Consider the following 26,370-nt stretch of genomic DNA (forward strand, 5'->3'; position numbering starts at 1 on the left):
TACATGTTTAACTTATCAGAGTTTGCCTTTAAATGTTCTTCTAACATTACATGTTTTAAAACCTTAGAATGATATATTTCTATTTTTTACCTCATCCTTTAGTTTATTGCTATCATGAATTTTAATTTTACAACTATTACCAACATTGTAACAAGATTATAACCCTGGTCTTAACAATCATCTTTGAGATTAAATATAGGAAACATTATCTTTCAATCCATTTATCAACTTTGGTTATCTTTATATCTAAATTTCCATCCATTGTTGTATTTCATCTACCAGAAAATATTATTTATTTTAACTTCTAACTTTTTTAATATTATAGAATTGCTAAGAATAAATTTTCTAAGGCTTTATCTGCAAAAATCCTATGTAAATTTCACTTTTAAATGTGTTTAATTTGGGGGGTACAGAATTCTGAGTTTACTTTTCCTTTCTGTTCTTACTATCTTACTTTTTTGCCACTTCCATAGTTTCTGTGAAAGCTGTATTTTAATATTTACTGTAATTTCATGTGCAAAGTTTCTGCTTTTCAGCAAGTTGACTATGATTGTGTGTGTGTGTGTGTGTGTGTGTGCGCGTGCGTGCATTTTTTATTTATCTGAGATGCTCAGCTTTTTGGATCTGCTGATCTTTTATTAATTTTTGAAAAATCTTAATGATTAGCTTTCCAAAAGTTCTGTACTTCCTCTTTCTCTTTTTTTTGACAATTAAGAGGGATAAATAAGGGATATGTAGTGGTAGATACAAATGTTGATGATGATAGCATATAGATATATGCACACAATGAGGAAAGGTTTAATTTGGCTCATGGTTTCAGAGATTTCTATCCATGGTTGGCTGGCTCCATTATTTTTAGTCCTGTGGAGAGATGAAAACATCATGACAGAAGAAATCTCATCTCATGGAAACTAGGAAATAGAGAGAAAGGGCAAGTTCAGAGAGGAAGGCGCCTAGGACTAGATACAATCCACAAGGTCACTTCTCCATGATTCGCTGCATTCAACTAGGTCCCACCTCTTGATTCTATCACCTCCCAGTCGTGTCACCAAATCATGATCTCATCAGATTAATCCATGGATGAAGTGAAAGCCCTCATGATCCACTTTCCAAAAGCCCATCAGTAACCAAGAACTTCAATGCAACGAGTTTCTTGGGGGCATATTGTGGATCCCACAACAACACAACAACATTAAAAAACAAACATTACTAGAAGATGACAAAACAAGTCTAAGATTTTTCCTTTTGCATAAAAAAGTATCAATTCTTCCCTCTGTTGTCAACTGTAAACACATATAATACGTAATTATTGTTTACAGGTAGGGACAGAGAAAGAGACAGACACAGAGTCAGAGAGAGAGAGGAAAGAAAGAGGGAGGGAAGAAACAGGAGAGTTTGTGATGATGAGACAGAAGACTTGCCTAAAGCAAGTAAAGCATGTAAAGCATTTGGAAACCATATTTTAATTTTAAGTGAAATTCTATGGAATATAAACCTTGAATCATTGAAATTGGCTCAGTTTTCAGCCTGAAATAGACTAATTTAAACAACATATCACCCCTCTTCCATTTGATGAAAAGACAACAATAAAAACATTTATTTCTGTCTGCCTGGATCAGATTACTCCAATTTTAGTATCATCACGTAATACATTACATACATGCATACATATTGTTATGTACATAACCTGGCTAATGGTTCACTTTCTCAGTGGTGTTCCAGTGATTTACATGATACCTCATCTCTACTTGCCACTCCTTCCTTCAGGCGTCTTTGTGAAATAACAAAAAATATACATATTGGTCTCTGTTCCAAGTTCCTGGCACAGAGCTCCTAAAAATCTTTGTAATTTCCTGAGCTCTAGGGATGCTAGCAGCATCTTTTGTTCTAATATTTGGTCTTTGATCCTGTTGCCTGACACATAGCTCCTAAATTCCTTGGGATTTTCTGGGTGACAGGAGCATCCTTTGTTCTAAGGAGGTAATCCTTGGTGAGCTCCCAAATGCAGGCTAGTCACTAGAAAGGCTAAGGCATGATTATGAACTCAATACCACACTCTATTCTTCGGAGGAGAAGGACTGGCAATGGAATTAATATGAGATCATGCTAATGTGATGAGACGTCCATAAAAATCCCTGAACTACAGGATTGATTCAGAAAGATTCTGGGGTGGTGAACCCATCTGTGTGCCAGGAGGGTTGCACACCCCAACTTCATAAGGACAAAAGCTCCCCTACTCGGGACCTCTCTAACCTCACCCAACGTACCTCTTCATCTTGCTATTCAACTGCATTCTGTGTTATATCTTCTGTTAGTAAAGTGTTAAATATACGCAAAGTGTATGTGAGTTGTGTGAACTACTCTAGCAAACTAAGAAAGAGTTGTAGGAACCTTGATTTACAGCCAGTCTGTCAGAAGCAGAGGTCACAACATGGGGTTTGTGATTAGCATCTGAAGTGGGGACAGTCTGTGGGACCCAGCTTCAAACCTGGGGGATCTGATAGTAATTACAAGTAGATAGTGTCAAACTGAGTTAAAGGACACCCAACTGATGACTGCTGCAGAATTTCTTGGTGTGTGCTTTGCAGGGGTGGGGGGACTCAAACATCTGGCCATAAAAGTATTTTTAGTTAAGTGTGAGAGTACAGAGTAGAAATAACACTTAGTTTTCTCTGTCCTTAATATTCTCCTTCCTCTTAGCCTATTAATCCTGCTGCCAACACTATTGATCACCACCAGACCTGATCTTGAAATAGACCCATGGCTAATATTGATCATGATAGTATTACCCTCAAGTTTCTGCTTTAGGCTTACTCTACCCCTTTTTTGCACAACTCTTTGTGTACATTACTCTAGAAAACTTGGGGGGCAAATAACAGGATCATATGGGAAATAACAGTTGAAAGGGAGAGGAGATAAAAGGAGAAATCTCGTACTGTCATCGGTTGTTAGCATAATTTTCCCCATACATTCTCAATTTGTAAATCACTTGTCTTTCCAGATCAGAATATGCAACGTGACTCTTCACTGCACTGTTCCTAACAGAGCACCAAACCTGACCCTTATCACAATGCAATCCCATCACAGTGGAATGTGCAGTGGCGGATAGTGTAAACTTGGAGAGGCCATAGGAAATGAGAATTGGTGGAGATAAGAAAGAAAAAATAATTGGAAGGCTGGGAGTGTAGCTCAATGGTAGAGCACTTGCCTAGTATGTGTGAGGTCCTGGGTTTCACTCCCAGTACCACACACACACACACACACACACACACACAATTGGAAAAGTAAAAGCTTGCTTTTTCATAATCTCCTGGAGTTTATTTCACTTTATACAATAAGATTCTTCCTATTGTCTCAGAGTTCTTTGTATACTCAACTTTCACTAAAAGCATGCTAAAAAACAATGCTTTGCTAATGTATTCCAGAAGCTATTCTAAGGTCACAGTGGTCTTTATAACCTTAGAATAATATGAGGCTTATTTAATGTTGATTTTTCAGCCCTTCTTTTTAAAAACTAAGATATAATCTACCTGCAGTGAAGTATACACACTTTAAGGAAACAGTTGGGTCAAATTAGGCAAAGACAGGGCCCGGAATTTAGCTCCGTGGTTCTGCTGCCTGCCTCGCAAGCTCAAGGTCCCGAGTCCGATCCCTGGTACCCAAAAATTAGGCAAACATATAGAAATAAAGCCCATGTTCTACCAAGATATAGAACATTTCTATACTCCAAAAATCATGCTGTTCTTCTCCCAGCCAATCCCCAGTTCAGAAGCAACTACTGTTGTCTTTCCTATTATCATTACTTATTTTCTGTTATCTGTTTTAGTAGTTCATATAAATGACATCACACATGTATATTTTTTATGCCTGGATTCTTTCATTTGGCATTCTGTTCTTGATATTTAATCATAACATGGGACATTCAGGAGTTCATTCTTTTTGTTGCTAAGCAGTATTACATAATATAAACATTCTATAGTTTTTCTATCCAATCTCCTATTGATCAATATTGGGCTATTTTCAGCTTTTGGTATTTATAAGTAATGCTGCTTTTAAATAAATAAATGAATTTGTGTAGAAGGTTTCCTGTGGACGTAATAAGTTTCATTTTTCTTGAATTAAAAAATGGGAGCTAAAGGCTAGATCAGTATGTTTCATTGCTTAAGAAACTGGCAGTTTTATATAAAAGCAGTTTTAACACTTTGCTCTCATACCAGTAATACATGTGAGATCCAGATGGTTCATACACAAAAACATAGTATTGTCATTCTTTTTAAATGTAGCTATTAGTTGATGTATAAAGCCATCCATTGTCAGTTTAATTCATATTTTTCTAGCAAGTAATGATGTAAAAAAATATATTTAACTTGTGAAGTATCTTTCGAAGTCAATTGCACTTTTAAAATATACCCTGTATTTTTTGTCACTGTAAAAAGTTTTTATTTTTAAATTCTTACTTCATTTTAATTTTTTTTGTCTTTCTTATTGACATTTGGGTTTCTTTGTAGATTTTTGATAGGAGTCTTCTCTCACTGATACGTGTTGTGACTATTTTCTCTTAATCGGTGGTTTTGTGGTTTAGTAGTAAAAAGTTTTAAATTTTGATGAAGTGCAATTTATCAACTGTCTTTTATATACAATACTTTCTAAGCACTGAATGATTTTCTAAAAAATCATTCTGATCTCCAAAGTCTTATTGATGTTCTCCTTTCCAGTTATAGCTTTTATATTTATGATCCATTTGTTAATTTCATCTGTGGTTTGAAGAAGGGTTTTAATTTTTCCTATATACACATTCAGTAACCTCAATATTAATGGTTGGAAACTCATCTTTTCTCATTAAATTGCTTTGATACCCTTGTCAAAAAATTATTTCACCTGACATGAGTTAGATATTTTTCCAGGTTCTATTGTCTTCTCTTGATAGTTGTCTATCCTTACACTACTTTCAGTTACTAAATTTTATACTAGGCCAAGAAATTTTAGGCAAAAGAGATGATCTAACTTTATTTGTCTTTTTCACTATTGTTTTGTAAACCCCAGTTCCTTTGAGTTGCTACATTAAGTCATCTTATCATGTTCTTATAAAAACCTATTCAAATTTTGATTAAAATTGCATTAGATCTATGGACAAATTTAGACAGAAGTGCACCTGCATGATATTGACTTTTCTGGTCCATGACAATGGTATAGATCCTGGATTGAGCTATGTCCCCTCAAAAGATATATTGAAGTCCCAAATTGACATGTGGCCTTTGGAAACAGGGGCATTGTCAATGTAGTTAAGTTCATAAAAGATCATGTGGACATGGGAGATCCCTTAATCCAATGTGTGTATCACTGGTGTCCTCATAAGTGGAAACAGGAATATGGAGTTCTATGCATGAGATTGAATTTGCTGCAGCTCCACATCAAAGAATGCCAGTGATTTCCGTGGAATCACAAGATTCAGAAAGAAGGCAAAAGAAGATTTTCACCTACAGATTTCAGGGAAAGCATAGCTCTGTTGTCATCTTTGTTATGGACTTCCGGCATCCAAAACTGTGAGACAATAAATTTCTGTTTGAACATTCTTAGAATGTTTATATTTTCCTTTCATTCTGTATTCTCTTCTCCAATTACCATTTGTTACCCCTCCTTACACTATGAATTCTTATCTAGACAAGTTTAAATAAGTGATTTGGTTATCATTGTTTCTTAACTCAGTTTTCTTCTTCAACCTGATATTCTAGCTGCCAAATTCATTTTTCACATGCAACTGTTATACTATTCATCCAGTTAATGTTTTAAAATAATACATTTTAAAATAACATTTTCATTTTTGCAACTGTGAATTCTTTCTTCTTAGATTAAAAACAACTCTCTTCCAAAATATTTATATTTGCCCGAATTCTAGCTCTGTTGTCTCTGTTTCTAAAGGTTAAGTTCTTCTATTTATTTCCTTACTTTTATAATGTTCACCATAAGATAATAAACAACATATATGTTAAAATTGTGGGATTTTTTTTCTCTTAAAGTGAGTGAAAAATACAAATTCATTCTCTACTCCTTTGCAACTGAAATCCTGCTAGTCAGTTCTTTCTATTTGAGCAGCCTGCCTGTTTTTGTTACTTCTTTTGATTCAAGAGACATACTGATGAGGACATATTGTTTAATGAAGTGTCCTTGTAGATAGTTTCTGAGCTGAACTGCAACTGTTCCTTCCTAGTGTCACTGGCCATAGACTACTTCTCTGCAATTTACCCTAAACACTTCTAACATCTGAACACAGAGAGCCCTGTTGTAGCTTCCTAGTCTACAGGAGTATTGGTGCATTTAGTTTTCCAAATAATCCTTGTTATTTGTTCTCAGTCTTTTTCTGCTCTCGTCTGCCATATTTAAACACAAATCTCCCTTGATACTGCTTTGCCATTTTGTAGTAGAGTCTTGGGCCATGATTTCGTCAATATTTCTGGGCCTCTAAACTTTGTCCTTTTATATCTGACTGTATGTGGTATAGTCACTTAAAACATCTTTTATATTATTATTTCTGGGTTTGTATATGGAAGAAGTCAGCACTGTGTTCTTTCCATTGAGAACAAAAGATACCTTTCAAAAGATGTTTTGTAAATTATTAAGTCACTTAGGTTAGGTACGTAGAAATTGTCCAAAGGAAGGAGGCATTGATATTTAAAATCTTTGTATTTGGGAGAAAAAAATTTTAGCAAATAATAGTTTGATTCAATAAGGACTTATAAGAAATAAATGTAAATTCATTAAAGTATACATAACTGAGAGGAAATCAGGGTATGTATTGTGATAAATTTTCAGTATTCAGTATATAAAAATTGCTTTAGGCAGGGGCTTTACCTCAGTGGTTCTGCCACCTGCCTCACAAGCACAAGTTTGATCCCTGGTACCAAAAAAATTGTTTTAATTGCTTTACTGTTATTTAGAGTCACACAAATGTTATATAAAACTATATTAATTGGGGCTGGAGATTTAGCTCAGTGGTTCCGTAGCCTGCTTTGCAAGTGCAAGGTCCTGAATTCGATTCCCAGTACCAAAAAAACCACAAACCTATATTAATAAACATAAGCTAATCATTTCCAATAGGTAATAGCTCCTTAAAATAAAATAAAATATTCTAAATTTAAACTTTCTTATATTAATGATGATAAGAGTTTTAGCCTTGCCGGGGATTTAGCTCAGTGGTTCTGGCGCCTGCTTTGCAAGCACAAGGACCTGAGTTCGATCCCTGGTACCAAAAAAAAAAAAAAGAGTTTTAGCCTATATCTCCACAAAGAATAAATAGATCAAACTAGGTTTAACAGCCCTTATTTGTATATTTCAAATAGGTAGTTGTAGTCAATATTTGCAAGAGAAATAGATTTAATGCAGGACACAGACATTTACAAGATTAGCTGACAATATCTGCCCACAGAATCAAAAGTAGAAGAGTGCAAGAGATCTGTCTGCCTGCTAGAGATCCAAAGAATCCAGCTGAAGGACTGGAGCCCGTGGCAGTGTCCCATCATACAAGTGCACATCAGGAGGCCCTGATGGAGAACTGAAAAATCTGCCCTGGAAAGCTCAAGGGTCAGTGGTGGAGGCCAGAGAGTCTGTGCCTGCTTGCCAAAGGCCCAGTGCTGGAAGCCGAAGAATGTGCACCGAATATCAAGAGAGATGCCCAAGGCAAAGGTAAAGACTAGAGTGCCTCCAAAAAGAACAGCAGCCGACCTTGGTGACGGCCAGGACCGGAACTCCTCGGAAGAAAGAAAAGAGCCAAAGCTCTTTTGAGGAAGGTCAGCCCCCACAAGCCTCTTTCAAGGAAAATCAGCTGAAATCCTTCCCTCTCGTTTTCCTCTTTATACCCTTCCGACCACAGTCCTCCCTAAAATGAGACTTCCACGCCCAGAACCATGCTGACTCAATTCAGCAGGGCATTCCCATTCAAGTCGACAATTAATTAATTCACCACCACAGTAGTATAGAGGATTTTGAATGTTTCCAACATAAAGAAAAGATAATGTTTGTTGTGATTGCTATACCAATTACATTGACATATTATATATAGTATACATGCATTGAAATACACTGTAACTCATAAATGTTTAATTATTATGTTGATTAAAGTTTAAAAGTATATTTTAAAAATTCCTACTTAAAAGTGGAAAGGTTTAACTACAAATATTATTTAAAAATTTACTTCAGCTAAACAACATTCACCTTAAATTTAATTTTTCTAGTGTTTTCTTTTATGGTCTTTATTCAACATGCTCTTATTTAACTTGTAATTCTTTTCTTTCTTATTGTTCAGCTTGCTGTTATGATGTCATCCCTATTTAAGTTTCTTTTTGTCTATAAGCTATTTTATTATATTTATCTGTCTTGGTACTCATCCAGTTTCTACTGGAACATTGTTTAATAATAAAGAAACTAAGAATAGCAGCTCTATTTTTTAAAGTTTACTATGTAGAAGCTATTACACTAAACACTTTATGTTGAGAGCCATGCTGTGTAATTCTGCGGGAAAATCATTTCATAAATTATGATTAGGGTTGTCTGAGGCCCAATGTCACCTTGCCTGTGAGCTGGCTATGATATGTGGGAACATAACTCCATGAAGCCCCAGTCACAAGCTGAGGCCTCAATGGTTCTGTGATGCTGTGATGCTCAAGGGCAAGAGTACATCAGCTGAAGACATCCTGGTTCTTTGAGAACTGAGTAGTAATAAAAAAGAGAACAGTTTCACCTGGGGGAAGGAAAAATTCCTTATTATCCTGCTAGCTCATCCTACCTACTATTGTAAGAATGCTTTGCCCTTCTCATGGTCCTCACCAGCATAAGATTCTCATCAGCATAGGATTACCACTGCCCTCTGAGTCACCCGATGCTCCCTCCAATTATTGTGTGCACCCAATAAGCAGTGGCTAGCTTGGAGTGTCCTTGTCTTTGCCCACTCTGGCACTGACCTCCCAGTCTGTCATGTACTTTGAAATTATGTCTTTATTGTTTTTCTTTCTTTAGCCCTCACAGCTCCCCTCTTGAGGCAGATTGGAGAATTGATCGGGATCCAATAACTTTCTTTACATGTAACATCTGACCGTACTCTCACAAAGGTCCCGCATCTATCATATAGGAGGAAACTGAAACTAAGAAGGTGCAAGTGACTTGTCTAACACTATAGAAATTAATGGGAGAAAAATATTTGAATCTGAGTCTTTTTGAAACTTTGCACACAGCATATGTTTAATGATTATTTTGTTGAGTGAAGTTCAAATAATGGATCATTTTCTTTTTATTTATCAGTTCTAGAGTTTGGATCTGAAATGTCTCCCAAAAGCCCATGTTTTAAGTGTTGATCCCCAACCTGTGGCACTAGTGGGAGGTGATATGTGTGGGGCCTAATGGTCACTGGGGGGGGGGGTGCACCCTTGGAAAGGATGTTGGAACTGTGATCTCTCTCTCTCTCTCTTTCTCTCTCTCTCTTTCTCTCTGTCTCTTCTTCCTGGTCACCATGAGATTAACAGGCCTCCTCCACCAGGTACTCCTACTATGATGTATTGTTCTACCACAGACACAAAACAAAGGAACCAAGCGACCATGGACTGAAACCCCTGAAACTGTGAGCCAAAACAAAACCTCTCCTTCTTTCAGGTTGCTTATCTTGGGTATTGTAATATAATAATGGAAAACTGACTACCATATTCCATTTCTTTTATCATTTAAGTTCCACTTTTTTTAACCTCTAAGTTTCTATTATGCTAATACCATTTTCAACTGTGGTTCTTTCTTTCTTTCTTTTTTTTTTTTTTTGGTACCAGGAATCAAACTTGGGACCTTGTGCTTGCGTGGCAGGCTCTGGAACCACTGAGCTAAATCCCTGGGCCAGTTGTGTTTCTTTCTGAAAAGATTTCATTCCCAAAAGCACATGTATCTCACAAAATTTTAAGTGGAACATTTTTGCTAATACTCATGTTAAAAATACTTCAAGCTATAATCTGTTCTCTACCAAGACATACCTTTCTAGGGCAAAATTTACACCCATGGAAAAACTTTTCGAGTAGTTCTTGAAGAATTAAAGTTTCTTCCTTAAAATTATATTCCATTATTTCAAGAATGTTTCCCTCTCTCTCTCTCTCTCTCTCTCTCTCTCTGTCTCTCCAAAACTTTATAATAACCAGGAAAATGGAATTACCTTCTCCCTTCCCAGGAGCAGGGAGCAGTAACTAATAGAACCCAGAGTGCACCTCAATGTCTTCCTATTTTTACCCCAGTTCAGGATGTTTTCAGGCACCATTAAGGCTATGTCCAGTGAGCTGGCTCCCAATGTTCATGGTGGGCACATTGATTTGTCTTCTATTAATCATATTAGAGTCCAGAGATAAAAACCCATGTTGAAATGTGGAATCACTTTACCTGTGCCATTATTCATATTCATCCTCTTTTTGCTGAAAAACATGATCAGTCTAAGTTCTGTGCCATCAGTAATTCAAGAAGTACAGCAAAATATTGTGTCAACAAGTACATGGTGCATATATATATATATTATTTTTTATGTAAAGAATATGTGGTAATATTAAAGTTCTGAATTTCTCATAAGCTCTCACAAATCTTATGCTGTTTTCTATATTTCCCCTCCACAGCACACTGACTTTCCATAGGGAAAATTAGAGGAAAGGGCACTTTCTTGTACTTTCTGGAAACAATAGGTAAAATTGCTTGTGAAACATACTTTATCAAACAGTGCTGGATGAAGGTGAAAGCACAATTTGCTTACAGTTAAATTTCTGGTTCAGTGCTTTTTACAAACTATTTCATAATGGAAAACAAATGTATTTTGCATGTGAAACGAAGGGAGAAGTTATAAACTATTTCCCTAATTAAAGAATGGTTATCAAACATGTGGTGTTTTTCACTCTAAATAAACCTAGAAGATACCTCACAGACTTGTATTTATTTGTCCTTGCATATCTTGGGTGAATTTGTCTGTGACAAATAACGAAAATATATATGTATGGCTAGAGCTTGACTTAACTTTCTATTTTTATGCAGCAATAATCATGATCTCTTCTCATTAACATTCCTACAAACTTCAAACATACTATGAGATTGTGTTCCACTTCATCAGAATTTCCTACACATGGAATGGTCTTTGAAGTCATTTAGAGCCTTCCATGTTGAAGCAAGATGAGGGTTAAGAGTGGAAGTGAATCCTGCCTTCCACTATTGTAGAATTTGTGATAACCAGATACGTTCTGCCTACTAAACTGAGGGCTCCATGCACAGGTGAGGTCTGAGGTATTACACATTACAAGACAACAAAGCAAGGCTGTTGCTGTGGAGAAACACAATGACTTATACGTGGAAAGCTAATTTGTCATTTCTTATATGATCCTAACCTGACTATTATTTGTTATGACTCTAACATGATTATTTGACTTGGAAATAGACATCAGAGAACTCTTGCTCATCTTTAACATACTATGTAAATGGTAACCCTTAGAACAGTGGTTTAAAGTTATGAAATACTGATAATCCTATTTCTCCATTTCTAAATATTTACTAAATGCTATTATTGCATAGATCTTTGGGCCTCCAACTACTAAACTATCTTTCTAATTCTTTTGTGCTTTGCTTTTGGATCAGTATTTTGTTCACATGAATGCATGCTGCCTAGTTACATGAAGCAAAGTTTTTTTTCTGGCTCAGATCATTCATCCATTCATTCATTCATTCCTCAGTGATAATTATTTGAGCATGTAGTACTTTCTGAGCACTGTGTCCATCACTTAGGACACAATGTTGAAGCAAAAATGGAACTTGTAGTCATGTGCTTTGAATAAAATTTGGTGGCTATGTTCTTGTTCAGAAGTCATACTATGACAATTTTTAATGATAAAAACATATTTTGTGGCATTTAAGGATTAATTTTACTTTTTGCTATTAATATACAAGTGCTTGTTATTGTGAAGAATCTTTCTTACATTATCTCATTTAATTTTTTTAATAACCACAGAAGACAGGTGCCTTTCTTTATTTTTAGCTGCTCGAGAGGTGGAAGGTAAAGGGTCAAGTATTTTATCTAGGGTCAAATAATTAGTAAATGGAGAGTTCAAATACAAGTCAACCTCATTCTGACGTTGATTAATAATAGGGTATAATGCTCTCCAAAATGAGAAGTGTAATTTGCAAGACTTTCAAGTCACATGATATATGGAACCCTATTGCATTGAATACTTGGGAGAGGGCTAGGAAATGCAGAAAGCCTCACTTTTTCTTAACAATTACAAAATGCCACTAAGTAGTATGTGAAGAGATATACAGGAACACAGTACACATTTTCTTAAGCTTTTAATGAAGCATTGCCTTGGGCTTTGTTGTTGTTGTTGCTCCTTATTTAATATTTTGCTGATGCGAAAGGTATAAAGCAGATGTACAGCAGAACCAATGCCAGCAGCGGCCACACTGACTGACACAGTTTTGTTGCTGTTGTTGTTGGACAGTGTGTTGTGCTTCCCCACTGTTTCATTTTCCATCCTCCACACAGTTTCAGCACTGATTACTGACCACTGTGTCTTCAATATTTTGTTTTAAATGTTAAGAAACCTGATTATCATAAATACATTTTTAAAAAATAATCTATACCCTGTTCTTGGATTTAAATTCAGATTAAACATAATCAAACTTATAAAATTAATAAAAGTTTAATGAGTCACTAAGGAAAATCTACATTCCAAATGATTTCAGGAGAACTTGTTCTGAAGTCAAGTCTAAGATATAAAGTTTCTTTGACTATCTTGTCTATGTAAAATTCATGTACTCTGCATACAGCAAAGCGATATATTTGCCAAATAAAAATACTGTATTACTTTTAAATTTCTACACTAGAAATTTTTCCTCTGCTGTTCTAATTTTCACCTTTCAATAAATAACATTGATTATAAAGTAATGTTATTCTAACTAGGAAATTTACTTTTAACTATGACCATGAAAGATAAGATACATTTGAGCATTTACCTAACAGATAAACATTGAAGACATAAATTTTCTGTTTGTTCAATGAACTCAATGTAAACCCCTACTCATGATCAGCCTTTAAGATTGATGGTATGATCACCTTATTTTCCAGAGGAAAATATAGAACTGTCTGGCCAGGTGCAGTGACACATGCCTGTAACCCTGGAACTTTGAGAGGCTGATGCAGGAGGATTTCCAACTTCAAGCCTGGGCAACTTAGTGACTTAGTGAGTCACTGCCTCAAAAAACAAAACAAAAAAACCTTATATATATGTGTGTATGTGTGTGTGTATATATATATATATATATATATATATATATATATATATATACACCTTGTGTTCCATTTCCAGTACCACTTTAGAAAAAAAGAGCCATCTCTTTCTTGGGTCGATGCAATAAACTCTTAAATGGACCTTTAATTTGATTCTCCTTCACTACATTTTGAAACTAAAGCCAAAATGATCTTTTCAATACAAAAATTTTCTCAGGAGCTGGAAAATCTTTTTCTCCCTTTCTTCAAGACTCAGTCTTATCCTTATCAGTATAAAACAGATAATTCCTACAGTAATCTGTTTATCATTTGAAATTTTGTGTGTGATGCATCCTCATTTGATACTCTGTTTCCTCCTAGCCAGTATCCAATATCCAAGTCCAATATCTCTGTGACTTCAAGGACAAGATGGTTTTGTTTTTTTCATAGTTGATGCCTACCTCATGTACTAAGGGCTGAATAAATATGGAATAAATAAATTAGGACAAAAGATTAGAAATGTGATTTTTATGTCTTCTCTAAATTTAAATGATTCCATTGCATGAGAATGATGAGAGCTATTCAGCATCACCTACCATATCAAGAAATTTTATCCATCACTGAATTCTATCCTTCAGTATCCTGAGAAGTCAATTATTTGTGTCTCTCTTTGACATGAGTATACAGGTTGAGATAGATCACCCAGCTAAAAAGGGTTGTAGAGCTACACTTCCCACTGAAGTCTGTGTGAGTACCAGGACAATGGTGACCGGGGTGGGGCACTAAAGGTTCCCACATGTTGTTTGATTAAAAAGTATCCTGGCCAGGGATTTAGCTCAGTAGCACCACACCTGTCTTGCAAGCACAAGGCCCTGAGTTCAATCCCCAGTACCAAAAACCAAAACCAAACCAAAACAAAACAAAAAGGTATGTATCCTGTGTGTAAGAAACAAAGTCTTTTCTATCAAAGAATATAAACAGGAGTGCTTCCATCTTAAACTCTAGTTTACTCTAGGATACCCTCTAACCCTTACACCAGGGTTACAGAAAATATCTTCTCAGCTTAGATTCCGGGAAGATAGCTGACCACCAAAGATAACATCAATAGCCAAGAACTTTCATTTCCCATACACCCACTCTCCCCTCCCTTGGCAACTTTACTCAGCAATCCTTCAGCACCCCACCACCACCACCACCATTTAAATGAGCCAATTGGGTCAGATTGTGAACCTTCAAACCAGCCAATGGGGAAAAAGTCAGATGCTTCTCATGCTTTAGGAAATAAAAGGGCCAATCTTCCTTTTGTTTTGAACACTTGCTACCTCATGGTGTGCTCCTGCCCTTTTGCAAAAGTAAAGCTTGCCTAGTCCAGATTTCTTGGTGTCTGAATGCTTCATTATCTGCACCAACAAAATTGAGTCTTATTTCTAACACACAGGTCAAGCAGTTTTCATGATGTGGAAAAACTAGCAATGCTGATAAAAAAGGAAAAATGATTCAAAACTATTCCAGATAATTTATAAAGTATGATCACAGACTTAGGATCAGTGTGGTGAATTAAATTTTGCCTCAATTTTCTCCCAATTATGAACATCTCTCAAAGTTTATCTATGCTATCCTTCACTTGCTAGCTAGGGAAACATGCATCTAAGCTCTTCTGAGACAGTCCCAGTTGGTACCTATTTTCCTCATGAGGTTATTAATAGCAGCTCCTTTACTACCCAATGTGTCTTACTTTACAAAGTGTATCTGATCATCATAGCTTTCAGGGCTCTTGGCATACAGGACCCAGGACCCACATAATGTTGTTTAGGGCCCAAATTCTGCCATTCACTTACTAGGAACATTGTCTTGCCTCACACTAGTTATTACAATGACTTATCCCCAAAGCACTGTTCTCTATCTTTACTTTCTCTATGGCCAGCTATTGTATTCCATGCTCTGCTTGACTTGGAGCTCTACTGCTCATAAGTGGTGCCACATGTCTATTTTAAATGGAGATTCTTTGACACACAGATTTTTTTTTTTAATCAAAAGTTAAGTTGGCCTTTCAGGTCATTGCAGCTGCTTTAATAGGGAGGTTGCTTTGGACTCATCCCCAGTTTTCAACAATACAGATTTTCTGCACCTAACACCAAAACTGTATAGGCCAATTTCACTTTTAGAGAAAGAAATTGCATCTCATTTCCTCCAGTACGGTCACTTCTGTGGACTTCATTCCTTTTCAGGCTTATCATCACCTTGCAAAAGTCATCAACAAACATGAGGTTGATACTTAGTAAGTTCACTGGCCTGGTGTAAAGGGCTACCCAAATTCTAGAAAGAAAAGTTGGATTAGCATGTTATGTCTCTTTCCCATCAATGCTATATTGTACCCTTTTTCTCTATGTACTCCAGGGTTTCGGTACCATTATAAATGAGTGAAATCAATAGCATAATATTGTAATTTCCTGTGACTTAGCAACTCATTTAACTTACAAATCTTTTATTTTATTCCGTATCTTCTAGACAATGCAACTAAGATGGTGAATTTATTAGAATTCAGAAGTATTTCTTAGACTTAAAATGTCTTTGTTATTTTAATGGAAAAATTATGCATCCAATGATATAGTTGGTTTTCAAATGAGAATGAATTTTTGTATGGAATAAAGCTGTAATAAGCTCATATTTTTAAAATGTTAATTTAAAAAATATACTCAATATCCTCTGTTCCTTCAAAGAACATATTATTTTCCAATTGTAATTTTATAGTTATTATGACAAATGACAGTGATTCAAAAAGGTTCTTTTCATTATAAAATTTTCTTTTAAAAATTTGAGGATTTTTAAGTTAAATAATATTTTTAACTCAAATCAGTTTTCAAAATAGATTTTAAAATCTCTGTCTCTCTCTTTCTCTTGTGTTCTCTTTTCTATGTTAAAAAGAAAAGACAAAATGCATGTTCAAGTTGCTCTGTTCAATTAGTCAGGACAGGAACAAGTGAAAATAAGAGAGGTATGAAGGAGGAAAAGGGAAGAAATTAGTATGGAGTAAAAAGGTTACACAAGCTTAATTTTGTGCTTCCCTCCAAGTACTAAAAATCCAGAAATGTGCCTCTACTATTTGTTACTTGCAAAATCAAATAAGAATAGTCTAAGTCAATGTTTTCCAAACATCACCAGCATCAGTTGGAACTTGCTAGAAATGTGAAGTCTTAGGCTGTATGCCAGGCTAACTGGTAGATAAACTCCAGAGGTGAGGCTTAAGAATCCATGTTACGAGGAGCCTTCCTGGTGATACTCATGCACTTAAAGTTTGAAAAGCACTGCTCCAGGATAACAGTACCAAGCCAGGTACTGTCAGTATGCAAGGAGACCATTATTTTAAATAATTAGTATATATTCCTGAAACTCAGATTCTGAGGCCTTTTAATCTAGTTTTGTTCTCAGGGCCTAATGCTTCATGGAGTTCCTTTGATTACATTATTGAATTACACACATTTTATTAATTCTGGTTCTCAATGAGGGGTAATATTGCCTGCCCTAGAGGTACATCTGGAGTGTGTTGGGAGACCTTTAGGCTGTTTCAACTGGGAGACAGTTACAAGCATCTACTGGGAAGAAGCCAGGGATACTGCTAAACATACTACAGTGCAGACAACACATTCTCAAGGAATTATGTGGCCCAAAGTGTCCATAGTCTTAATATTGAAAGATTATTCTTCATGATGTTAAGCAAGAATACTTTTGTAAGTGCTCTATCCTGAATGCTGCAGTCATTTGGAAAACTCCTAAGATTTCAAAGATTCATAAAGACAAGTTGGTTAACAATAGCAAAGACTGAGAAACTAATCTTGACTGTTTTGGGCAGGTCCTGCTTTTATGTAAACCTTTTAAAAATCTCTTCCAAGCTTTGAAGACCTAAGATAAAGGACCTGTACAGGCTCCCTCATGAGCTGGCAGCCCTTTTGGTGGTGCTATACACAGGCAATGCCAGCCAGATGACTTTACCCTAATCAAGATTTGTATGGACATGACATTTTGTTTATTCCCTTGCCTTTTTGTTCTTCTGATTCATAAACAGCATTAGAAAGTGGAACAATTATCCTTTCTTGTTGCAGACACAAATGCATAAATGCATGAAGATTTCTATGGGGCCAGTGATGCCAAAACAATTCATACTATACCTCATCTACTGAACTATAAGATTTCAGACCACAAGACTGTACAAAACATTGTAACCCTCTATATTTATATTTGCATGGGCTGAGAAGGGGCCCCATGGAATTCAGTATAGACACACACTTCCAGCCCTCCTGTTACAATCAGTGAAAATGCTACCCCATAACCCCAAATAACAACTCTTTTTATTCAAACCTGATGGATAATATTCCATCAGATAGTAAAACATAAATTTAAAAATTTGACCCAAGAGACTTCACTTTTATATTTTTTGGTTTTCATTCTTTGAAGCCAGCAAGAAGGACAATATATCAAACAGTTAACTTGAATTGAGTAAAATGTTTAAAGGCTCAACAGTGCCATATTGTGGAGATGCATTTCAACCTACTAAGTAAGGCAAGTGTTATGGTGTAGATCTAATATCCCCAAAAGTCTCATGAGTTCAGAGGTGGGGTCTAGGGGAGGTACTTGGCTCATGAGGGCACCATACTCATTAGTGGATACATCCATTTATGAGTTCATAGATGAAAGTGCTGTTGTGAGATGGGGCCTGGTTGGAGGAGGCAGATTACTGGGAGTGTGACCTGGAAAGATGTATTCTTGTCCCTTCTCTCTGCTTTCTGGCTGCCATGAGGTAAATAGATTTCCTCTTCCATGAAGCTTCCTCCATGACATTTCTGCCTTAGAGCCAACTAACCATGGGCTGAACCTTAAATAATAGGAGTCAAGTATTTTGTGCCAGTGACAGGGAAGTGACTAATAAAGAAAACTAGTCCAAGAGAAGTAGAGTCATTTCTTTGACTATACCTGACCATGTGATTCAAAAGCCTTTGTGACTGATTTATTGCAGGAGTTTAGAAAGATCTGAAGATTTGAGCCAGAAAAGCCCTAGACTGCTGTACGCAGAGCTTGATGGGTCATTCTGGTTGGAGCTCAGAAGACCAAGATGCTTATAGGAATTACACAGTAAAAGCCAGAGTCAGGAGGATTCTGAGTGGAATGAAAACTATTAGGAATTGAACTGGAGGCTATTTGTATTATGTTCTAGCAAAGAATTTGTCTACATTTTGCCCATGTCCTAAGACTTTGTATGAAGCTAACTTTAAAGGTAGCACACTAATTAATCTGGCAGAGGAAACCTCAAGGGTGTCCAATGTTCAGGTGGTGACCTGGGTACTGTTGACTGCTTTTAGCTGGATCTATAGTGAGAATCAGGAGCACAAAGCAGAGCTAAGAGAAGTGAAAATTGGTAGTTTGTCTAAAAGTGAAGGATGTGTAAAGTTGAGACCTAGAAAAATGTGGTTACTAAAAAGATTAGCTCCATTAAAATGAAGCCACATACTTTGTACGAGCACAATAGGAATGATGGCTTGAGGGCATCTCTGGAATGGGCCTGATCCCACTCATCACAAGTTCAAGGGTGTGAAAGAGTAAAATTCCTTTGAAAGATTTTGCTTTGAAAAGAGGGCCCTAAGGCACCGTGCTCACTCAGAGATGGGAAGGAAAGTGTATCCCTGAATTCAGTGATGCAGGCACTCAGAGGTCATTGCAGCTATGATCCAAGGAGTTCTGGCTACTGTTTGAGCTGGCAGCACACTTTGGCATCCTCCATCTGATGCAGATTTTTCTGGTATGCAGAGTGCAAGGGTTATGGAGTCATAGAGAATTCCACCCAGGTTTTAGAAGATGGCCTGGGAGACTAGGCATTGTGCCCTGGAGAGGACTGTGGGCAATGCTCTCAATGTAAAGCCACAGGTGCAGCAGAGACCTCAGGAAGTTGAAGAAACCAGGAAGGTGGATCATCTGCCAAGGAAAGCTGCAGGCCATGAGTGGAACCATCCTAAGAGAGACTACATGGCTGCAAACAGCAAGGCCATGGGAGGTGGGCCCAAGGCCTTTGGAACTTGCATCTCATCCCCATGCACTGCAGGTGCAGGACTTGGACAGGGACTCATGTTTGCCCTAAGTTTCGGTCTTGTTTTGGTCCTATTCTATTCCTGTTTTGGATGGAAATTTTTACCATGAGCTATTTATGTTTAATGGATTTAACTTTCCTTTTGATTTTTAGCTCAGGGCTCATAGTTTGATTTGGGTCTCAGAGGAATCTTTGGACTTGGACTTTTGAACAATGCTGAAATGGCTAAAATGATGACATATCTGAGATGGACTAAATGCACTCTGCACAATGAGATGGGAATGATCTTTTTAAGGACCAGGGGTAGTATGTTGCAAGTTAGATCTGAAATGTTTCCCAAGTCTCATGTATTCAGAGTTAGGATTTGGGAGAGGTGAGTGGACCATGGAGAAGTTACACTCATCAGTGAATATATCCACTGATGGGTTCATAGATAAATGTGCTTTAAGAGGTGAAGCCTTTTTATGGTTTAGACATAGATGATCCTCCCTGCCAAGAGCCTCAGGCACTCAAAGTCAGGAATTTTGGAATGTTACTGGATTATGAGGGATTGTAGGTGACTTACTGTTAGGAGGTATGTTCTGGTCAGAAAAGGCGGGTCACTGGGAGTGTGGTCTGGAAGGATTTATCTCCCTTCTGGCGCCTTCCTTTACTCTCTTCTTCTTAGTCATCATGCCATGAGCGGCTTTGCTTCTGCCAGACCCTTTACTATCCTTTCCTGTCTTGGAGCCAGTATACTATGGACTGGAACTGCTGTAAACTATGAGCCAAAAAAGCCTCTTCTCCTGTAAGTTGTCTGTGTCAGATATTGTGTCTTAGCAACAAGAAAGTGACAAGTCAGGCTTAGTTGAAGGAGGTGGTCATTGAGGGTATGACTTAAAAGAGTGTATTCTTGTCCTCAACTCCTCCCTTCTCTCTCTTTGCTTCCTGGCTATCATGGATTGAGCAGCTTTTCTCTACCATGCTTTTATATCATGCCATTTCTTCCTTAGAGCCAGCTAATTATAGACTAAACTAAAACCATGAGCCAACATAAATCTCTCCTCCTTAAGTTGTTGGTAACAGAGAGAAAGGACAAATTCCCAATAAGCCCTTCAAGGCCATGCCCCTACCATGTCTTATTTTTTCCCATTATGCCCCATCTTCTAAAATTTCTACCATCTCCCAATAGCATTATCAGCTTGGAACCAAACCTTCAAGGCACGAGCTTTTGGGGTATGTTTATAACAGGTATTCCTGATAACTACAGGACAATTAGAAGGTTTGCTCTTATCATCTCTCTTAGGTGTCATCTAGAATTCTATAAGGAAATACAGTGATATCTTGGTTGTCAAATGGTTCCATACTTGACCTTCCCACTACTCAAATAGCAAAGTTAAAACAAAAAATCTGCTCAGTGTTTGTAACTTTGTTTAATGGTCAAACTGAAAATTCAACTTGAAAAAACCTGTACAGGCCAAGAGCGAGTGATGCGTTATGTCTTGCTGTGGACTCAAATGGGTGAAGCTTAAGGCTAAATGCCACTCTCTCACCTAGACAATTTATAGTGCTTGTGTTAGTGGATTAAAACATTCACCATTGGGCTTTATTTGCTTAACATATCATAACCGTGGCTCCAAAGAAAGTTAGTGATACCAGAAGTAAAGCTAAGAGGAAGACTGTGAGAACCACAATAGAGTTAAAGAAAGAAATCATTGCAAAATTTGTTAAAGTCCTGGAAAACTAAATTTATAAGTGTAATTTTTGGGGCTCAGAACCAGTTATTTTGTTTTATATTTTATCTTATGGGAAATGTTCAGTTTTTGAACTTTTTGGTGTTTGAAGATAAATTTGGAACCAATTGAGTTCAACAACCGAGGTATCATTGTAGGTGCTTCCACTGAAGCTAAGCACCACTTGTGAGGCAGTGTAAGAAGAGCCAAAGACCCCTTTCCCTGGTTGAGCTGCAGAGAGACCATAGAAAACATACATTTTCCCTTAATTCTCAGGCAGCTCTGGAATACCTTCATTCAACGAGCTTAGAAGTGGAAATCTGGTAAGAAAATGGGAGTGAAGGGGTACCTAGGGAATGTGTCTTAAAATTACAGTTGCAGAACAAGAATAATATTTTTATTGTATGTTCATTGTAGGAGCTTTCTGAAATAATGAGGAGATGAGCTATATCTCCCCCATTAAGCTCTATGCCACACATTGGGCTTTTACTCTCTTTGTATCTTCTATTTCCACCAGTATAATATTCTGAGCTGCAAAATATAAATATTTTGTTGCCTATGGCAAATGAAAACTCAGAAGGACATGAAAACATAGAAAACAATTTCTTGCTAATTTGTAATGTCATTTGTATTATACCAGGAAGTCTAAAAAGCAGCAACCAAAAAGGAACTTCTTTACCTTATCCTAGAAAGAAACACACACGCATCATCTGTACTGGCGGTGATTTTAGATTTTCTTTATATTTTGTTTTAAAATTCCTCTCTTGAAGAGGGAAGACTTAACTCTTCATTGCTCATATGTGGGCTGCACTTTGACTTGCTTGTAATAAACAGAATGGTGGAACACTGTGGCCTCCTTCTTGCCTTCTTTCTTGTGGGCAAGTCAGCTGACACTGTAAAAACATCAAACCGCCTTATGGAGAGATCCATGTAACAAGGGATCAATAGCCATGTGAAGAAGGCATCTTAAAAATGGATCCTCTAGTCCCAATCAAGTCTTCAGATGACTGACTGTATCCCTGGTCAACAACTTGAATACAGCCTCATGAAAGACCACACAAATCACTGACGCATCAAAACCATGTGATAATAAATGTTCATTGCCTTAAGCTGTTAAGTTTTGGAGTAATTTGTTATAGAGTAACAGATAATAGAATACCCATCTGACTTCCCTCTACAATTTTGAAAAATAGGGAATGTTAGAGGAAAAGAAGTGTAGTCTGCAAACAACAGCATTTAATCTAAGAGATAAGTGCGTACTCAGTCTTTTAATAATTAGCAATAAAGTCATGTATGTGAATTGAGACTCACCTTATAGTAGCAGATGCATATAAATTGTCAACACAATATCTTCACTACCATAACTCTGGCAGAATGCCTTAAAAGATAGAGGCAGCAATTTTTCCCATGATCCTTGGTCCTTGTACCAGTGGTACACCTTTCAATGAAAAGGACAGTCTCTTTCTTTTTTCTTGAATCTGAGCTGGCCTTATTTCTGACCAACAGAATATGATACAAGTACAAGTCCCAGGCACTGCTGTCCAGGAGCTCAGAGCCTTTGCTTTTATTTGCTTAGACTGCTAACCTGGACAACTACCATGCAAGAAGCCAGTCTATGTGTTAATCACCATTTTCCATGCTCCTTTGAGCTAGATAATGTCCCTTCATCCATGCCTCTTCACTCCAATGGGATGAGAAGGAAGTCTAGCCTGCTGGAGAATGAAAGACCAAGAAGAAAACAGAGGTTTGCCAGCCAAGAGCAATAACCAACTGCAAGATAAGTGAATGAACTGATTGCAGATCTTCCAGACCATAAAACCCTGAAGCAGAATACAGCAACAAGAGTGAGATCCAGTGAGACCAGCCCACAGAATTGTAAGAAATAATAAATTGTTGTTTTAAGCCACTGTTTTGGAATGTCTCAAAAAGGTAACTGGTACAGGATTTGTAGATATCTCAAACTATTGAATTCTTCATTTCCCCATTCAAGTGATTTCATCCTGTATTCTTCTTTTTAACTCTACCTAGTTGTTTAATTTAAAATATCCTTTTTCATTCCTCCTTCTTTAAGTATCCCCATTCAACCTACCAGCAATTCTTATCCGCTTTCCTTACAAAAAATGTTTGAACTTGTGTCTACTGCAGTCCTCTAAATTATCGTTAAATCTTGCATACATTCCCAAAGTAGCCTTTGAGGAGATGTCCACTTTCCTCTCTATCTAATTTATTCTCCAGCATTATCTTTTTAAAACATCTATCAGAACATGGCACTTCTCTGCTTCACATAATTTTATTTCTTTCTATCACACATACTATAATATCCAAACCCTTTATCATGACTTCCCCTGTCAATCTCTGTAATTCCATTTTGAGATGCTTAACTACAAGTCTTCTTTTTTTGATTCCCAACACACAAGCTCTTTTAGCCATGTTGTTTTTATTTGCTAGTCCTCTTGCCTGAATATCCTTCTTTTGGCTCTTTGCATGGTAGTTCTTTTCAGTTCGTAAGATCTCAGCTCAAATTACCCTTCAAGAGATGATCCTTGGACACAAGCTCACAAAGCCCCTTGTTATAGTCAGAGTTCAATTATAAACATAAACCAAACTCTTGGAATAGCCAAGGTAGAAAGTTTTATGTTAGGCCCCAAATAATTATAAAAACTGTTATTTAGCCTCATTTTGTACACTAAGTAATTAGGAAGCTTTTGCAAGACATCTGGCTCTAGAGTCACACCATTTTAGCCACCTATCCAGGGATCAGAAAGGGAAGGCTGCACTTGGCCCTTCCGGAAGCACATCCGACATAACTGCTGGCTGAAAAAACTCTCTGCATCTGCAATATCCTTAGCAGAAATGTGTGGTCTCTGCCTCCCACTTAACTTGTGTCTGCCCTCAAGTCTTTCATGAATATAGATGACTGATGAAACTAATCACATCCAGAATTTTACCTTCAAGGGAGTTTAAAAATGTAATTTGATTCTTTTTTTGAATTTCCAAAGCTCCAAGGCATAGTGGAAGGAGGTTAGAATAGAAGGTGCATGAGCCAGTTGGCCATGTCTACCATTCTCCCCCACCACACTCCTGCAGGATGTCTCCCTTTTAATCCTTTATAAAATGGATAATTTGAAATTACACAGAGAGAGACACACACATGCATGTGTATGTGTAAGACTTTCCATTTGCTTTCATTATATTTTGAAAAATAAAAAATTTTATGAGGCAAGGTCATTGTCTTGTTCAGAGCAGTGCTTAGAATGGTGTCTAGGGCATAGAAACTCTTCAACAAATTTTTGCAGAATGAAGGAATGACTAACAATAGCAATAATCAATAGTCTTTTATAAAAATACTATTAATTTTATGATGCAGACTTTCTGAGGGAGGGGTATTCCTACTCATTCCACAACCCCTTCTGATTTGGCCTCCTGCCCTGAGGTTTAACCCAGCCTACAGCATTCCTTCTTCTAGTCTTTTTAACTGTCAACACCATCATGGCTCCAACCTTTCCTCTTTGCAGAAGTTTCTCTCGCTCCTTGGTCAAAGTCTCCTAGAGCAGGCAGTAGCAGGATAAGAACTCATGTTCACCTGTGTTCTTTTTAAAATTATGTGCTAGAGAAAAATAATAATGGTTAGCATTGGCTCCAGTTTAGGAGCAAAAATAAATATGGGACTCCCATTTCTGCTTCAGTCTTCTTATCAGTGACAGCTCCTGACCTTGATCTTCATTTGATCTTTACTCATTTACCATAGAAGTCATATCTTTGGAAGATGAAATATCACTTATTGTTTTAGTCAACAATATTTTGTAGAAACAGTATTGCTCTTACTTGCATAACTTGAGCCCTTCCAATACACTTCACAATTTATCATAATTGGACTGAAGAGTACTAAGCTCTTTCGTCCTCTCTCTGGAACTGGGACATCACCAAGAACTACACTGACCTTTAATGTCTTCTTCCTTTGTTAGAGAGGGCCTGAGGATGATTCAGATTGAATAATTTTAATATGTTATGGTAAATTTATGAGGATAGAAGGAATGGAATGCTATCATTTCTCACCAAAACAATAAGGGTGCTTAGAGTGTTGTTTGTCTAGCATTCATTCTTTTCAGGTTGCTGTTGGCTATTGGTCCTCCAATACATAATGTAGTTTTCATTTTGTATTGTTCTGCAAGAGAATCAAAGAAGTAAATGCTGATGACCAGTTCTGTGTGGGCATCTAGTGTCAATTAGACAAATGGGTTTGCTCCTCACCCAGCTTCTCCCAAAACATTAAACAAAATATATTCTCTTTTCCCTTTATTTATTGTCTACTATTACATAAATCTAACTTCCATTAACCTAATCTAGTAATGTGGTCCCACTCAAAGCCAGGGGAAAAGGAGATAGAGGTCTAGTAACTGGGTAGTTTGCTGAGGAGAAATCAAAGGAAGTTTTAAAGAGGAAAGATGAAACTTGGAAGAATGAGCATACTATTATTATCTTAAACTTAGCAAAAATATTTGTTCCTAATTATGATCAAGACTCCTTTGCAAATAGGTTCAGATGAGATTGAATCTATAATTAGGGACAGGAAAGAGAATAGAGCAATGGACGTTTTAGCCTGGAATATGATTCAGAGATGACAATGGTCATCTGATCCTTGAGATTAAGACAAAGTAAATTATGAAAGATTCAATAGGCACACTTAAAGAATGAAAGGAGAAGTTGCTTAGATTTTTCAAAACAGCAGAGAATGTTTATTGATTTTGGAAAAAGGGGAACTTTAGCCCAGAGATGCTCATTTCAACTTCATATAAAAAGAGTTGAGTGTATGGAAATGGTTCGTGTCTCATAGTATCATTTGGGTGGACCAGTCCTAGTTCTAATTACTTGAAATATGACAAAGGAACTATCACTATGCTACAACAGGCCAAGGCCTTCAGTATTGTACAGCTCTATTCTCCTGAAGCAGTTAGAAACCTACAGGAATGAGGACTCCCAAGACTTAGGCTTTGGTCAAAGTGGGCAGATGTTAAAATAAATGTTGATCTTTTGGGTTAAAGGGAAACTCAGGAGCTTACTGTACAAAACCAAGAAGAGTCCTTGAAGCATTTAACCTTCTTTTCAGAGACTAGAAGTCACACATATGAGGCTTTAAGTTTGCTTTAAATTCTTCAATCTGTGATGGACAATACTGTGCTCTCTGTTTTTGCTTGCTAGATTGCCTGTCTGTTTATCCATGGGTTGCAGTTAACTGATTACACACCATATCTGTTCCATTGCGGTAGACCAGCACTATTTGCTTTGTTATTTTTCTGAAGGTTGTTTGTAAAGCGTTTCCAGACGTC

Source organism: Heterocephalus glaber, unplaced genomic scaffold, assembly GCF_053883595.1.
Source record: "Heterocephalus glaber isolate CG9 unplaced genomic scaffold, H.glaber_assembly_v1.0 deba00001587, whole genome shotgun sequence".
In the NCBI taxonomy this organism is placed as follows: Eukaryota; Metazoa; Chordata; class Mammalia; order Rodentia; family Bathyergidae; genus Heterocephalus; species Heterocephalus glaber.